This window comes from Phyllostomus discolor, chromosome 3 (genome assembly GCF_004126475.2).
Source record: "Phyllostomus discolor isolate MPI-MPIP mPhyDis1 chromosome 3, mPhyDis1.pri.v3, whole genome shotgun sequence".
Lineage (NCBI taxonomy): Eukaryota > Metazoa > Chordata > Mammalia > Chiroptera > Phyllostomidae > Phyllostomus > Phyllostomus discolor.
The window spans coordinates 140,600,125-140,617,054 of record NC_040905.2 but is presented as its reverse complement, the minus strand read 5'-3'; the positions used below and the strand labels follow the sequence as shown (position 1 = coordinate 140,617,054).

The 16,930-nt window shown below is 33.6% G+C and overlaps 1 protein-coding gene and 1 pseudogene across 3 annotated transcripts in view; one reads left to right on the top strand and one right to left on the bottom strand.

Moving 5' to 3' along the window:
- Window positions 1-16,930, bottom strand: part of LINGO2 (leucine rich repeat and Ig domain containing 2) — a 1,215,855-nt gene that overhangs the window by 481,950 nt on the left and 716,975 nt on the right. For all 3 annotated transcript variants that reach the window (XM_036021522.1, XM_028531934.2, XM_036021521.1), the window contains one exon: window positions 8,358-8,443. The gene's annotated coding sequence lies outside the window, so the exon portion shown is untranslated. The remainder of the gene's footprint in view (window positions 1-8,357; window positions 8,444-16,930) is intronic.
- LOC118499383 lies at window positions 10,568-11,530 on the top strand (annotated as a pseudogene).

The following is a 16,930-nucleotide window of genomic DNA, read 5'->3' as shown; positions in this document are numbered from 1 at the left end:
TCTGACCTGGCCCTGAACTCCAACAGGGAGACAGCAGAACAGTTTAGCTCACACACTGAAATATACATGCAGCAGTGGCTGACATGTAAAAGCTGTAGGGGCACTGCAGACCCATGGACACCTGGGGGTAAGATATAATGGGCAAATGATACGGTAGAATATGTAAGGCACTGAGAAGAAGCTGGAGTAAGAATCTTCAGGAAATTGAGACTTTAAATACAGCTAAAAGTAACATTAGCATGTCATTGGACTACGAAGCTCCAGGCTCTTTTACCCCACAGAAATATTAAGAGAACAACTGTAGATTGACTAAGATAGTTTTGTGGGAGCTCTAAAAATAAATCAAAGATCTACAGTGTTTATGGGATAGTGGAGAGGGAAGAAATATACACAAATGCCCAGGCAGGACACATGATTTGAAAGGCCTACACTGGTGTTATTAGTTATGGACTTCCCCTGAAACAGCCAGTTTGTAAAAAGTGAGAGAAGTGGCTCCTTTTTTAAATACCCAGTTTTCAACCAAAGATCACAAGGCATTTAAAGACAGAAATATGGCACATTAAAAATAAATAAATAAATCCAGAAATGGTCCCTGAAGAAACACATGCATCAGAGTTACCAGGTAAGACAAGGTGGCGGGATGGGAATGGGAGGGAGGTGGAAAGGGCTGGAGGGGTGAGCTAGGACGAGAGTAAAAGGCAGAAAACTATACCTGTACAACAATTAAAATGAAAAAAGACATTAAAGCAATTGTCTTAAATTTGCTGTAGGAGTTAAAGGAGCATTTATACAAAGAACTCAAGAAAATCAGAAAAATGATATCTGAACAGAATAAAAATAAAAGTGGAAAATCATAAAAAAGAACCAAATAGAAATGTTGAAACTGAAAAATACAGTAACTAAATTGAAATATCCACCAGTAAGTTTCAAAAACAGCCTTGAATTGGAAGCAAAAAGAATTAGTGAACTGGAAGGTGGGTTGTTTGAATTACTGAGCCTGAGGAGCAAAAAGATAAAGAATAAAGATAAGTTTACAGAGCATAAGGAATGCAGGACACACATAAGTGTGCCTAGATCAATACAGGGTCTGGCACAATGATGCCCCTTTTTATTATAAAATATTTTATTACAAAACCATAAGCATGCAATTCTGTACCATAACAATATCACATTCAAGCACACCATATGACACTTTAGGTGAAATGTTCAAATTGCTGTCCTTCTTGTGGGAGACCTTCATGTACCCTACCAACCACACTGAAGCTGGCATGACTTCTGCAGGGCCCTGTTTATTCATTAAGGAACTTTCAACAGGAAAGGAGACAGAGAGGGGAGAAGGAGAGTAGATGAAGAAATAATGGTGGAAAACTTCCCAAATTTGAGGAAATAACAAATATCTATAAGTGAAAGTGGCTCAACAAATGCCAAGAAGTTTAGCTTAAAGAGATGCACACTGAGAAATATTATAATAAAACTGTTTAAAAACAAATTCAGATAATTTTAAAAACAGCAAGAGAAAAATAACTCATCACATACAACAGATTCCATTAGACTATCAGTGCATTTCTCAACAGTCACCTAGTAGGACAGAAGGCAGCTGGATGATGTATTTAAGGTGCTAAAAGAAAAGAAAAAAAATGGTCAACCTAAATTCTACAAGTGACAAAATTTTCCTTACAAATGAGGGGAAAAGTAAGATATTCCCAGACAAACCAATGCTATAAGAGTTTATTACCACAAGATCTTCCCTACAAGCAATGTTAAAAGAAGTTTTTTATACTGAAATCAAAAGATGTTAGATAGTAACTCAGAGTCATGTGAAAATAGAAAGTTCTCTGGTAGAAGTAAATATACAAATATAAATAAATAACAGCATTTTTATAATTTTGATTTGTAATTTCATTTTTTATTTTCTACAAAATTTAAAAGACATGTTTATGAAAATAATTATAAATTTAAGTTAATGAGTAAACCCTAGCTACAAAGGGAGGAGGAAGCTGTTAAGGAGAAGAGTGTTCATTTGTGACTGAAGTTGGTATATAGAAAAGTTACAGAGCTGGATGCTGATAACAGTTGCAAAATAATGCAAATGTACTTACTACTATAGAACTGTACACTTAAAAATGGTTACAATGGTATATATACCATTTTATATTTGTATATCTTATCTCAATAAAAACACATTTGTATTTGGTTAACTTTCTTTTTTCCAGTTTTACTGAGATGAAATTGACATACAGCCCCATATAAGCTTAAGGTGAACAGCATGACTCAACTTACCTATATTGTGAAGTAATAAGCATAATAGGTTTAGTTAGCATCCATCATCTCAAATAGACCCCAAAAAAGACATTTTTTTCCTTGTGGTGAGAATACTTAGGATCTTCTCTCCTAACAGCTTTCAAATATACCATGCAGCAGTGTTAACTATATCATCATGTACATTGTCTCCCCAGTTCTTATTTATGATATAACTGGAAATTTTTGTCTTTTGACCATTTTCATCATATTCCTCCATTCCACACTCTTCGCCTCTGTCAACTGCAAATTAGATCTAGCTAATTTCTGGTAATATAGTTTCATTAAAAATAATCAAGCCACTTGACAACATGGTATTAAATTATGCACATCAAAATTGTCTCAATAACATAGCAGCCAAGCTCTCACACTGCTTGGAAACTAATAGTACTGGACACAAATAAACCATAAGAGGAAATGCCTAGGAAATTGATGGGGCTCTTACACTTGCTGCATGGGTGAGAGCCCTAGGTCCTCTGTCAAAACCATGCTGCTCTCCTGGATCGTCTTCATGCCTATAGCTCATGACCATCCGTAGTTTCCAATGGCCCGACAAGTAATTAGTTTTCCCAACACAGAAATGGAGTACACAATCACTTCCCTGAAAAAACCTCTAATCCTCACCATTCAGCTGTGATTCTGCTGTGAGAACAGTGGTTTATACCCAATGAAACAAGACAAAATTAATAGATTGCAATATATTAATTAGCTAATTGGAAAGTAAAAGTTGAGCAAAATTGATATATTGAATGATATTGCCAGGCTTGCACACATTTAATGACATATGTCTGCATGTGCTCTACCCTCCTATGTAAAAGAGACCTTTAGGTCCCTTTAGACCTAATGTTATTCAATGGAGGTGAATAAAGCTACCACCTTTTTGAAATACTACTTCTCAATTTCCATTCACTTTTAATTTGAGGGTTACCTAGGAAACTGTTGATAGGGGTAACAATACTGCCCTTATCAGTTATTTTGAAAATGTTGATTAAAACCACAATGGGATACTATAACACACCCATCAGAATGACTGAAATAAAAAATCCCTGATAATCACCAATTATTGGTAAAGATATGGAACAACTAGAATTCTTATATTCTGCTACTGAGAATGTAAATTAGTGTACTAATTTGGGAAATTAGCAATATCTACTTAAAATAAACATATAAGCCACATATAAATAATTGTATATCCCATAGAAATGTGCATAGCCATGCCCCAAAAGACATGTATAATAATGTAAGATCCACAAACTAGCCATGATGGAATAGTATACAGCACCAAAAATGAAATTACTGCTATACATAGAAATCTCACATAAATAATATTGAGAACAATAGGCCACATGAAAAAACAAGTACAAACTCTATTACTCCACTCATATAAAAAACTGAAGCAATGCATAGTATAAGAATTCAGAAAATTATTTATCATAAGGTAAGAAGATTAGGGCCCTGGCCTGTGTGTCTCAGTGTATTGAGTGCCAGCCTATGAACCAAAGGATCACTGGTTTGATTACCAATCAGGGCATATGCCTGGGTTATGGGTCAGGACCTCAGTAGGGGGGTGTGTGAGAAACTTCAACCACACATTGAAGTTTCTCTCCTTCTCTTTATCCTTTCTCTAAAATTAAATAAATAAAGTCTTAAAAAAGATTGAGATTCATGACTTGGAAAGAAAAATAGCATCTTCAATTATGTTGGTTATATTTATTTCCTAAATATTCTGTGGTCATGTTCTGTGGACTTGTGATAATTTATTGAGCTGTTCCCTTATTATTTGTGCATTGTTCTGAAGTATATTTCAGTAAAAGCCTTTAACTGACCAATAATATATCATTATTTTATGTGTCAGAAAACATAAAAGATATTAAAGTAGAAAATAAAAATCACTTAATTAGTCCACTAGTGCACTGATTTCAAGACTTTTCTCTCTATGTAATTTTATACATGGACAGCTACTCAGTATTAATAGTTTTTCTAGGTGAATACAAATCACACAAATTGTTTAAGGAAAACAAGAAAACCTTTAATAGACCCAGTTTCTATAGTCTAGGAACATAGGTATATTTTTAAAAAAGCATTAGATCCAAAATAATATTTTGTCTATAATAGTTTACCTCAAGATTTTCCTAACTTTTAATGAGTAGGAATTGCCTGTGCAATATTAAAAAAATCTCAGATCTTAGCAAATAACTTCTAGAGTGGTAAAAACTCTTTCCATTTCTTTCCTGAGCGAGAGTTTTTCCTGTGATTCTTGGATTCGTACTTGTCTTTTATATATTCTTTCCTCTTTTTATCATGAGCAATCATCCGCATGTTTGATTTCAGTTTTCCACATAGGTCATTTTTTTCTCTGTCATTAATTTCATTGATTGTCTATGTGGTCTTCAAGCTAGGAATATGTCTTCAATTTGTTTTCAACAGATCTGATTATATTATTTGTTGGCTTCAAAGGCAGATTTTATTATTCTGTTACATTTTCTGTTTTCTTTCAGTCTTTTGCATTTCAACTTTTTCAGTGTTTCTCAGGTGTGTTCAGCGTTTGGCGTCTCTGTGCCACACTAGAAGAAGAAGAGTTGTCTTGGGCCACACATCAAATATATTGCAATATGTAACCACAAAATAATCTCATAATGTTTTAAGTAAATTTATGATCTTGTATTGGTACTGCATTCATAGTCATCCTGGGCTACATATGTCCTGTGGGCTGCAGGCTGGACACACCTATAGTTTTTAATTTTTTTTTTTTTTTAGATTTTATTTATTTATTTTTTTAGGGAGGGAAAGGAGGGGAGAGAGAAAGAGAAAGAGAGAGAGAGAGAGAGAGAAAGAGAGAGAGAAACATTAATGTGCTGTTGCTGGGGGTTATGGCCTGCAACCCAAGAATGTACCCTGGCTGGGAATCGAACCTGGGACACTTTGGTTCCCAGCCCGTGCTCAATCCACTGAGCTACGCCAGCCAGGTAGTTTTTATTTCTAAGTCAATCAGTGCATATCTAAAGATAACAAGAAATTTTTTCTAATATACTATTTTGGTTTCTGTATTAACTCATTGCTTCATATATATTTTGCATCTGAGGCTTAATTTCCCACGTCAAATAATCATTATCCAAATCATGTTTGGCTTTGATGGTGTTGTTGCTATTGTTTGCTTACTTATCTGAAAACATGACAATATTTATTGAAGGGTAATGTTTTTCAGCAGACAAGTCAGTAGACTAACCCTTAGCTTTTGGTCATACTAATAAAACCTGATTTGGGTTTTTGTTTTGTTTGTTTGTTTATAAAAATCATCTAAATGGCACAGTTGAAGAGTGGATTGTGAAAAGCCTCAGGCCCAAATTTCAATAAGTAAAAGGCATTCAGATACAGCACGTCTGCTATACTGTTAATGGACTATCTTTTCTCCTTAGTGTGTGATCCTCGCATCCTGATCTGATAGGGTATTGTTACACACACACACAGAGGTGGTGTTTGAGAGAGAGAGAGACAGAAAGAGAGAGAGAGAGAACCATTTCCATGATCACCATACATACTATGATTGTTGGGACTATTGGGACTATCTCTCTATGTGGAGGCAATGCATTTCTTTAAGTCCTTCCTTTCTGTTATTTTCTGAGGAAGAAAAGCTAATCCTCAAATGAATATAGATATGAAGGCACTGACTAAAGAGGGATGCCCAGGTATGACTGCCTAATTTCTGAGTGATTCAGATCTTGGATCTGTGAGTCAAGGGGCATAAAGTAAGTTAGGAACACAGACTATATTACTTAAGGTCATGGGTTTGCCTACTTCAGATTGTGAATTTCCACTTAGTAATGTGACATCTCTTTGGAAATTGAAAATAGATTGGCTGAACGTCTTACTTTTGAATGTCATGCATTTTCATCTTTATGCCTTTATAGTCACTTTAAACCACATTAAGCACTAATAGAGTAGAACTTTAAAATGACAAAAACAAAAACTATTTTTCATATTTTATACTATATTAAATAAATATCATCATCATCATTTAGAGAAAAAATGAATCCTGTAATATATACTCACAACCAAAAGTTATTTCTGAACCTTTGTGCAATATTCCTTTGATACAAATGGCAAAGTAGCTATTAAATACTTTTAAATATTTGGACCCATTTCATTAGTAGGGCTTAGAAAGCCACATAATTGTCTTACAAAGTAAATTTTCATTGCTGACTAAATGTGCATTTTACTTTGCACTAGAAGTGCTGCAATTTTCTCTGGTACTTTTTGAAATGAATAAGGAACATTATTTTAAGATCCCTTCAGTGAGGTGAGGAGGTAAGTTTATTTTCATGCCATAGCTGGCCAAAATCTACATTTATTGCTTGGAATAATGTGAGGCCCATTTTCTGTTTTGGGAAGCCAACAAGTCTCCTAAATATAACCTAACTTCTCTTTTTTTAAAAAATAAACAAAATAAAAAGAGAAAAGAAAAAAAAGCATATCTCAATAAGTCTTTCAATAATACATCACATACCAAAACATTTAATATTGATTTCTTACACATAAATTTAAAATAAGTCATTTCTATAAGCCTTCCAGTTTTTTTCACATTTTTCATGTCAGTAGTTTCATATAATTCTCTTAAAATGTTTGTCATTGTCAGTTTTCTTGTGCCTGTTTCAGCTGAACAACTTAGAATTCGATCTTCTTGTCATTTAGACAATAAGAAAGATCTCTGGCTCTATGCTGAAGTGGTATGGAGTAATTGGAAAAGGTCTGGACTGCTGATAGAAAGTCTGGGATTCAGTATGAAATTGTCATCTTACATGGTGGGCAAAAGTAGGTTTACAATTGTGAGTATGTGAAACACAAAGTTTATTATTGTGTTATTATTTATTAATGATTTTATTGTTTTTCCCCAACCTGTAATTAGCTTTATCAGGGCTATACAGTTTACTGCCAGTCCCACAGGCTAGTGTCCCTCGGCAAATGCTGACTGCGAGGAGCATGGAAATTGAGAAAAAGCACTTGAAACTTTTACACCCATTTAGAGTAATTTTGTGTCTATAAAATAAAAATAGAAATGAGGAGTGTCTACTTGGTTTTTAATTATTTTATTTCTCTAATAATTGGGTTTTAGTAACTTTACAAAAACACCCTGTGAGCAATGGTTTAAAAATACACTGATGCTTAACCACAGAGTCCGAGAAGCACTGAGCTACAAGATATCCAGTGATCCAATTAACCTCCGGGACCTCAATTTCTCCATTTGTAAAAACATAAGTAATTCCCCCTACCTTGTCTTCCACACAGAGAATGAGAATACTGAGCAAAATTACTCATTTATGAATTATTTTTAAACTATAATACCTCATATAAATATATAGTTATATTCTAAGTGATAAATATTTGGGAAATGGCATGGCAACTCAGCTAGAAAAAAGATGGCCATATTTAGATATCCAGAAAAAGTTTGTTAACTTTATGAATAAATATAAGAACAGAAACCCTGGCATTAGGTAGAACTGCACTTAAACAACTGTTTCAGGAAGCAGTGTGTGATTTAAAGGCAAGTCAAATAATCTGTCAATAGCACAGTTTCTTCATCTGTCAAATGAGAGTAAAAATAGCTTCCGTCTAAGAGTTGTACTCAATAAAATAATGCATTAAAATATTTAGCATTTAAAATTTCGCACATGGAAAGTATTCAGTAAATATTAGATTAATGTATTTAAGCTCTTTTTCTATGCTAAAGAAAGTACTTGATTACTTACACACAAAACCTATTAAGATAATTATTATAATCTCCATTTTAAAGTAAAGAAACTAAGACGCAAAGAATTAAGCATCTTCCACAAGGTCAAATAGTACTTTAAATCCATGTCTGTCTATGACAGAATTGGTGGCTTTTCCCACAGAATACCACCTCCATAAGATCTAAGAAATGACAATGAATTTCATAGGCACTCTCCTTTTAGAAACACTCTTCTTTTTGTTTGTTAATTCTGAGAACTTGTTGCATAAGAAACATATCAACAGATTGAATGGTATAGAAAAAAAGATACCTATGGACCACTTTTTCCACTTACCAGTTAGACTTGCCGGAGTCCTCATGCTGATGGTGGCTGCTTTCAGTGTTTTGCTCTGCACCTCTTTGCATGACCCTATTTCAAGACTGCTAAAAAAAAAAAGAAATATACAAAGAAAAATGATACTTGCTTCCAGAGGAATCTAAAAGCAACAATAATAATTCAAATTTACATAGCACCTGTTTTATAAAGTTCTTAAAGAAGCAATAAAGATCAACCAACTTTACATTTTCGGAGGTTTGCCTCTTGAGAGCAAGTACATTGTCATGTTTATCTTGGAAATCCCAGAAATGACACAGTATCTATCACCCAGGCATTTACTAAATCACTTCTTTTTTATCAAATAAATAAATAAATGAAACTCATGCTCAAATTTTATATTTAAAGATTTTCAACCTCCAAATCCAGAAGACAAATAGTATATTGTTATGTTCTTTGCAGAGAAGAAGAGACCTGAGAGAGAAAATATTTTTGCTGTGTCAATAAACCTGCCATTTCAAAGGTTAAACTTTGACAATAAAATCAACATGCAATTCACAGATTATTCCTTGTGTTCTAAGTATGTAACAATAAAATGAATCTGGAAGTCTTTTATCAAAAATAATTACAATCTTTTTATGCCGGAAAATTTAAACACAAGTGATTAACAGCTTGAATCTACTGGTGGAGTAATTATAATGTAGAAAGGGGAATGAAACATACTTTTTATATTAGAATATTAATTTTTCCATTGTCATGGTGACTCTATTCCTTCTAATACTACTTCCCAACTCAATCTCAACCCTCCTCTGCAATGCATGACAGGAGAGAAAGGTAAAGGAGAGAGAAAAGTTAAGTTTAAAAACAGTAAAGGCAATTCCAGCACAGGTTTCATTAACTGAGAATGTGTGTAATGAAGTGAAATGCTTTTTTTTTTTTTAGTTGAAATCTGGTTCACATAAAGCATTGTGTAAATTTAAGTTATACACATGTGCACGTGACACTAGTGCATTGCTAAAACAATGTTAATGTCGATCACTTCCATTCAAACCTCAAACTTATATACCCCACTATCTACTTGACATTGCTATTTCTGTGACAAATAATAGTGATAATTATTTTGTTGCTCACAGTGTATCAGAAACTGTTCTTATCATTTTATGAAATTACCTAAATTAATATTTATATCAACACTGTAAGATAGGTTTTATTAACCTCATTATTTTTAAAGATGAGAAAGCTGAGGCACAGTTTAAGTAAATTAGTCAACATCCACTGCTCCTATTCAATAGAGTACAGTTTGAATCTTTCCCAAAGCCCATCTCCCAGTCTCTAAAGTATCTACCACCTTTCAAACTATCCAAACTGGAACTCCTGATTGTTACCATACAAATTTCTAGGTCTTCTTTAACACTTCATAGAGAATTGACAAACTGGCTTTGTAGTTAAAGCCAGAAAAGTGAGAATCTTTCTTAATAACTTCTTTTTCCATGATAATTATGTAGCCAATCATCTAGAATCCATGCAGCTCCTTCATTTCACTGGTTCATCATGTGCCACCTAGACTACAGCAAAAGCCTTCCTCTACCTATTCTAAGTGATCCTGCTCATGACCTCTTCTATATAATCCATCACTCACATTCTAGCAAGGATAATTTTTTATAGCCTAAATCATTTGACTACCTTGCTTAACATCGTTCAGTGGCTTTCTATTGCACTTGGAGTTATCTAATCATCATATCATGCCATAGAAGCTGTGACATGAACTAGCTACAATTTACCTCTGAAATAACATCTTACTCAGTTTTCTCTGATTTTTATTGCCTTCCACATTCTCTTCTACTAATAAACCATGGTCTTCAGCATCTAAGGACTTTGCTTTTCGAAAATCAAAACCTGAAATATTCTTCACTTTGATCCTTTTCATGCTTCTGTCTCAGTTTCAGTGTCACTTTCTCAAAGAGGATTTTCCTGACACCCCAAAGTGTCCCCTAAAATATTTTAAACTTATTTAATTGTCTATTATCTCTTTTCCTGGAATGTTGGAAGCATATGGATCAGGTCTGAGCTACTAATAAGTAGCACTTAAAATTTTCTGCTTTAAGAATAGATGGTAAATATATTCTAGTTATTTTTCTTCCTGTTTTTACTCTTTTCTCAAAAGGAAGACAGGAGAATCTTGGACTTAAAGAATCAGCAAATAGATTACTATAAAAATCATGTTTTCCAACTCCTTCATGTATACCTGTTCTTTTGAGATATTAAAATAATTTCTATTAGGAAAACAATATTTTCTTTATATTTTTCTTAACACGAAGCACAGTGAAGACTGTGACTGTGCCCCTTGGCTCTCTGAGCAGTGCCATGGTGGTTGCCAAGAAACAGTGTCTTATGGAATTTGGCAAAAGGAGAGCCAAGAAGAAAGTGGTCAGTCTATGTTCTTAGGAGTACTGGTGTGATGTGAAGGCACCGGCTATGTTCAATATAAGAAATTTTGGAAAAACACCATGCAAAAGAAATCTAGGAAACAAAATCATGTCTGATGGTCTCAAGGGTCACATTTTTGATGTAAGACTAGTTGATCTGAAGAATGATGAAATTACATTTAGAAAATTCAAGCTAATTACTGAGAACGTCCAGGGCAAAAACTACTTAATTTCCATGGCGTGTATCTTACCCATGACAAAATGTGCTCCATGATCAAAAAATAGCAGTGTGATTGAAGTTCATGTTTATGACAAAACTACTGATGGTTATTCTCTTTGCCTACCCTGTGTTTGCTTTTACTAAAGAATGCCACAGTCAGATACGGAAAGAATGCTTGTGTCAGCATTAACAAGTCCACCAACTCTGGAAGAAGACAATGGAAATCATAACCTTAGAGGTGCAAACAAATAACTTGAAAGAAATGGTCAATTTATTCCAGATAAATTTATTCCAGATAGCATTAGAAAATACATAGAAAATGATTGCCAACCTATTTATTTACTCCACAATGTCTTTGTTAAAAAAAAGTCATAATGCTGAAGAAGCCCAAGTTTGAATTGTGAAAAGGCATGGAGATTTATGGTGAAGGCAGCAGTTCTGGAAATGCTACTGGGGATGAGCCAGATGCTAAAGTTGAACTAGTTGTTGAATATGAGTTCCCATCCAAGAATCCATTTCAAATTCACACTTTTAATGGTGACAAATAAAAAGTCCCTTATGGAAGGAAAAAACATAACCGTATATATTAGTTTAAATTATTTTTGAAAATATCTCAACTGTAATAATCTTAGTATGGCATTCAGTGGGCAATAGATGATAATACACATAAAATTAATTTTGGACTTTTGTGAATGAAGTTTTTTGAGTTTCTACAGGCCATGGTCAAATATTTAGAGACCTTTAAATCATTTGTGTCCTATCTGTCGCTCTGACAAATAGAGGCCAAATGGAAAATAGCACTTGACATAGCTTGTAGAATTGAGGAACCGGTATTATAGTCAGGTCATATACTTTGGTTTTATTCCAATGAAACAATAACATATAAAGACTCCATTGGTTACATAACAGCATGTTATTCTTCTAACTAAACCATTCTGCCAAGATATGTGCAACTCCACTATGCTGTTTCCTGCACCCTCTCACACACCCATCCCACCCCCACCCCCATTTGGTTTGGTTTGGTTTATAACATTGCTCCTCAAATGTAAAGTGTATATGACTAGTATATGTATATTATAACTATTACCAATAAAAGGTTTTTAAGCATATTTTCCTCTTTCAAAAAAGTATTATTTCTTCGAAATCAACACTAAGTAGTTAGAAAATCTTATACATTTCTGCTTTTATTTATTTTGTAATTTATCAATAATTTGGAATAAGTAACGATTTTACTTGCTTTGAAAATAAGTGTATATCTTGAGATACCTAGTGCAGTCTCCATTGAATTTAATAGCACACAGCCCAATAAATGAAATATTGGCTTTTCATCACTGGCTAATAAGATTTTTGGCAACCTTGTTTTTTCACATTTTTCTATATTTCCCATCTTTTACCTTAAAAATTTTAGCTACCATTTATTAGGTCTACACTAGCTTGGGTATGTGTATTTATATAAGTTCATATATGTGATAGTATGTCAATTAATAAATTAATAAAATTAATGTTAATAATAAATGTTATAATTTGGGGGCACTTATGACTGACCAAGTACTGCATTACTAATTATTGAGTCATTTAAATATAAGCTACTAATATGCTGAGTGTTTAGGTGGAGGAATTAGTTCAAAGTTACATGGTTAAAGTGGACATCCTTATCTTGTTCCTGATCTTAGTGGGAAAGTTTTTAGTTTTTGCCCATTGAATATGATGCTGTCTGAAGGTTTCTTATTATATATTACCTTTATTATGTTGAAGAATGCTCCCTCTATTCCCACTTTGCTGAGTGTGTTTATCATAAATGGGTGCTGTACCTTATCAAATGCTTTTTCCGCATCTATTGATATGATCATGTGATTTTAGCCTTTCATTTATTTTATGTGATGTATTATGTTTATTGATTTGTGAATGTTGTACTATCCTTGCATCAAAAGCAAATCAACAAACAACAAGTGTTGGAGAGGTTGTGGAGAAAAGGAAATGGTAGTGCACTGTTGGTGGAAATGCAGACTGGGGAGGCCACTATGGAAAACAGCATGGAATTTTCTCAGAAAAGTAAAAGTGAAACTGCCTTTTGACCCAGAAATTACACTGCTGGGATTATATCCTAAGAACCCTGAAACACCAAATTCAAAAGAACCTATGCACCCCAATGTTCATAGCAGCACAATTCACAATAGCCAAGTGCTGGAAGCAACCTAAGTGCCCATCAGTAAATGACTGGATAAAAACTTGTGGTTTGGAATACTTTTACACAATGGAATACTACCCAGCAGAAAGAAGAAGATCCTACCCTTCAGGATGGCATGGATGGATCTGGAAAGCATTTTTCTAAGTGAAATAAGCCAGGTGGTTAAAGACAAATACCATATAACCTCACTTATAAGTGGAACCTAATCAACAAAACAAACAAGCAAGCAAAATATAACCAGAGACATTGAAATAAAGAACACATGGACAGTAACTAGAGAGGAGGAGGGAGAGAGATAATAGGGGATAATGAGGTGCATTAAGGAACATGTATGAAGTACACACGGATAAAGCCAAAGTGGGTGGGTTTGAGTATGGGAGGTGGGGATGGGTGGAAAGCGAGGATGAGTGGGGAGGGGGGTGTGGTGGAGTGAAAACAGAGACAATTGTACTTGAACAACAATAAAAAAACTAAAATAATAAAGACATATTGCTATACAAACATAAAAAAAGTTATATGGTTTGAATGTGATAAAACTGAAATTTAAATTCAGGTATGCTAGACTTTCTTTTTATAATTAATAAAAAATAAATACTTTTTAAAGAATCAAGTAAATGTCTTCCCTGATAGAAGATACTATAGGCAGCCAGTGATATTACAGGAAAAAACATAAGACTCAACCTCAACATCATGAAGTTTACTAAAAGATAATATTTATTTCAAAATAACTATTATTTCAAAAAGCACAAGATAATTATTATAAAGTCTAGTATACTGATTCTAGTCCTTGTTTCCAAAACTTAGTAAAAGGTTGTTTTATTGTTAATTTTTTTGCATTTACTACTAATGAAAATCTGTCTGTAAGCATAGGTTTTATCACTGTTGAAAGGACAGAGGGAATGCAACTGGCTATTTAATTAGATAATGTTTTAAAAACAATGGACCTTTTAAAAATGATATACTTATTTCTCACATTTTCAGCCTTCCAAACAGCAATATGTTGCATTAACATTTCTCCAAATCACATTAATGATATAGTCACCGCATTGGTCATACATACAATTGCAATTTGCATTAGGAGTAGCATTACTAAAACATGTCTTAACTATTGGAAGTATGATACACATGCACACAAATATATAAGGGAATTTTTTTGGAATTATGACTTGAACACATTTTGGGAAAAAAATAAAGCCACTTTTTTTCTGTTCTATATTTATATAGCTTAATATACAGTTACATTGAAAATTAAATCATTGACTATTTCAAACATACAGACATGCACAGAATATAATATAGTATATATTATAGTCTATATTTTTCACTAAAATTATTTTATAAGCTTTTTGCTGCTCCTTTGTCTACATAATCATGATTTGTAATGGCTGTATAATAGACTACACAGTAGCTGCATCAAATTTAATGAAGCAACTGTTGGTCACTTAGGCTACTTCCTTTTCCCCAAATAATAATATTAAATAATGGTATGATGTACAACTTTGAGATAAAACATTTTTTCATATTTTATGTATTTCTTTAGTACCTACTTCCCTGAGATGTAGATACTAAAGGAATAGAATTTTATTTTTACTTTTTTTATTGATGTTCAAATACAGTTTTCTCCATTTTCCCACCACCACTTTCAAAAATAATTTCAACCTCCATACAAAATTATTTTTGTCTAGTTTGAAGATTATGCACTTTTGTAATTTCATATGCAGTTAAGTTTCCAGAGTTGATATTATAATCATTGTAGGTTAACAATTATTCCCTTAGATTAAGAAATCAAGAAACTTTAAAAACACAAAAAAGGTATAGTCTCTTCCCAAAATATATTTACACTGAAACAGTTAAACAAAAACTGTTAGTGTTCCTTTTCATCATTATTTCTAAGAGCCAGCCTGTCATTTTATTTGCCTGCATTTTCAAATTCTATGTTCAACCACTTCTTTGTAAATAAATGCTTAAGTGACTCCACAGCATAAAGCATATTGACCCTGATTATGTTTCCAAGTCAATTATTCAAAAAGTTTATTCTTTTCAAGAGGAGATGGGGAAACATTCAGGATTCCTGTTGAAAGACCCAAGTGTGGGGATAAATGGACAATAGTTTAGATCAAGTTTAGATATGAACAATGAGAAAAATTGTATGGAGACATGTGTGTGGTAGAGAGGAAGATGGTTAAATAGTGAAGGGGAAAGTATTGCTGGAAAGAAAAATCCAAGAATTTTAATACCCCTGGTTTAATGTCTTACTGGAATAACTGACCACCTTTTAACTGGCTTCAAAGATCTCAGCCTCTTCTCTAATTCAATCTACTCAAAAATGCTTCTATGCTTTCTAACTAATTTTTTCATTTAATTTTAATTTTTAAAATATTTCTTTATTTATTTTTAGAGAGGGGGAAGGGAGGGAGAAGTAGAGGGAGAGAAACATCAATGAGAAACATGGATTGGTTGCCTCTCGTACATATCCTGACCAGGCACTGAACCCACAACTCAGGCATGTGTCCTGACCGGGAATCAAACCAGTGACCCTTCCTTTTGCAGGATGATAGTCAACCAACTGAGCCATGTAGGTCAGGGATTAATTTTAATTTAAAAATTTTAATTATATATTATCCAGACTCTTATTTTTGGGCCTTGATTTTTTTTTCTATAATCTACAATTTGAAAGAGAGTTGGTGGACTTCCCTGAAGAAACAAAAGATGTCGGTACCTCTTTATATCTGACTCCCACCTCCTCTTGCCTCTGTTACTGTAAGAGATTCTTAACTGTCATCTGTCTCAACAACAGTCCTGAGTCCTTTTCCTACACCAAGTCCTTCGCTAATTTCATGAGGCTAAAATCTCTAAATCAAAGTTAGGATTCTGTTGATCCTTTTCAAAATGTTCCTAAGGTTCCCTATTACATACAGAATGTGGAAGGAGAGGAAGGAAAATGGAGCCTCATTTCTAACTCCTTAGCCTGGGCTCAAAATCTTCAACTACTTCAACTGTCTTTCAGACTCATTTCTTATGTGCAAATACAAAATTCAGAAATACATTACACACTGCAAAAATCACCACAGCTGGGAGTAATTTAATTCTTAGAATAAATCTGTGAAATAATTACTATTAGTAGCTATATTTCATAATGACTCTGTTGAAACACAGAGATGTCAAAGTACCATAAACCTTTAGATAAGCTAAGAGACAGCACAAACCAGGTTTGCATTTTCTATCTCCAGAGCATATATCCTCCCCACCCCTCAAGAAAAATAAAACAAAAACTTTGTTTTCTAAATTGCACAATCAGCTGCTGTTTTTGAGTATTTTATTTTCCTTTCTCTAAACAAATTTGTATCTTTATTTCTATTCACAAGAGTGTTCTTCTCAGTGTCTTTATTTCCATATATTTATCATCTTCCAAGATTCAGGCAAACAGTAAGTCCCTGTGTAACCTTCAGTTGGAAATTTCCTCTCCTCTCAGTATTATTGTACTTTTCTCACAGCATTGCCTACTCACTGCCACTTTTTAGGTGGCTTGTATTCTAACTATTTAACTTGTTCATTTATAAGCTCTTACTGGGCCAAAGCCATATTCTGGTTCATCTTCACAGTCCACTTTATCTGGTCCAATGCCTTGTGTAGGAGGAAATGAGACTCTTCTTCCTCCTCTTCTTTTTTTTTCCCCGAAAAGTTAGTGAAGAGTTGGACTGAAAGTACAAGCCCATTAGAGGTTATGAAGATCAGTTCATTGTAGTTTAAGAAAGATTTT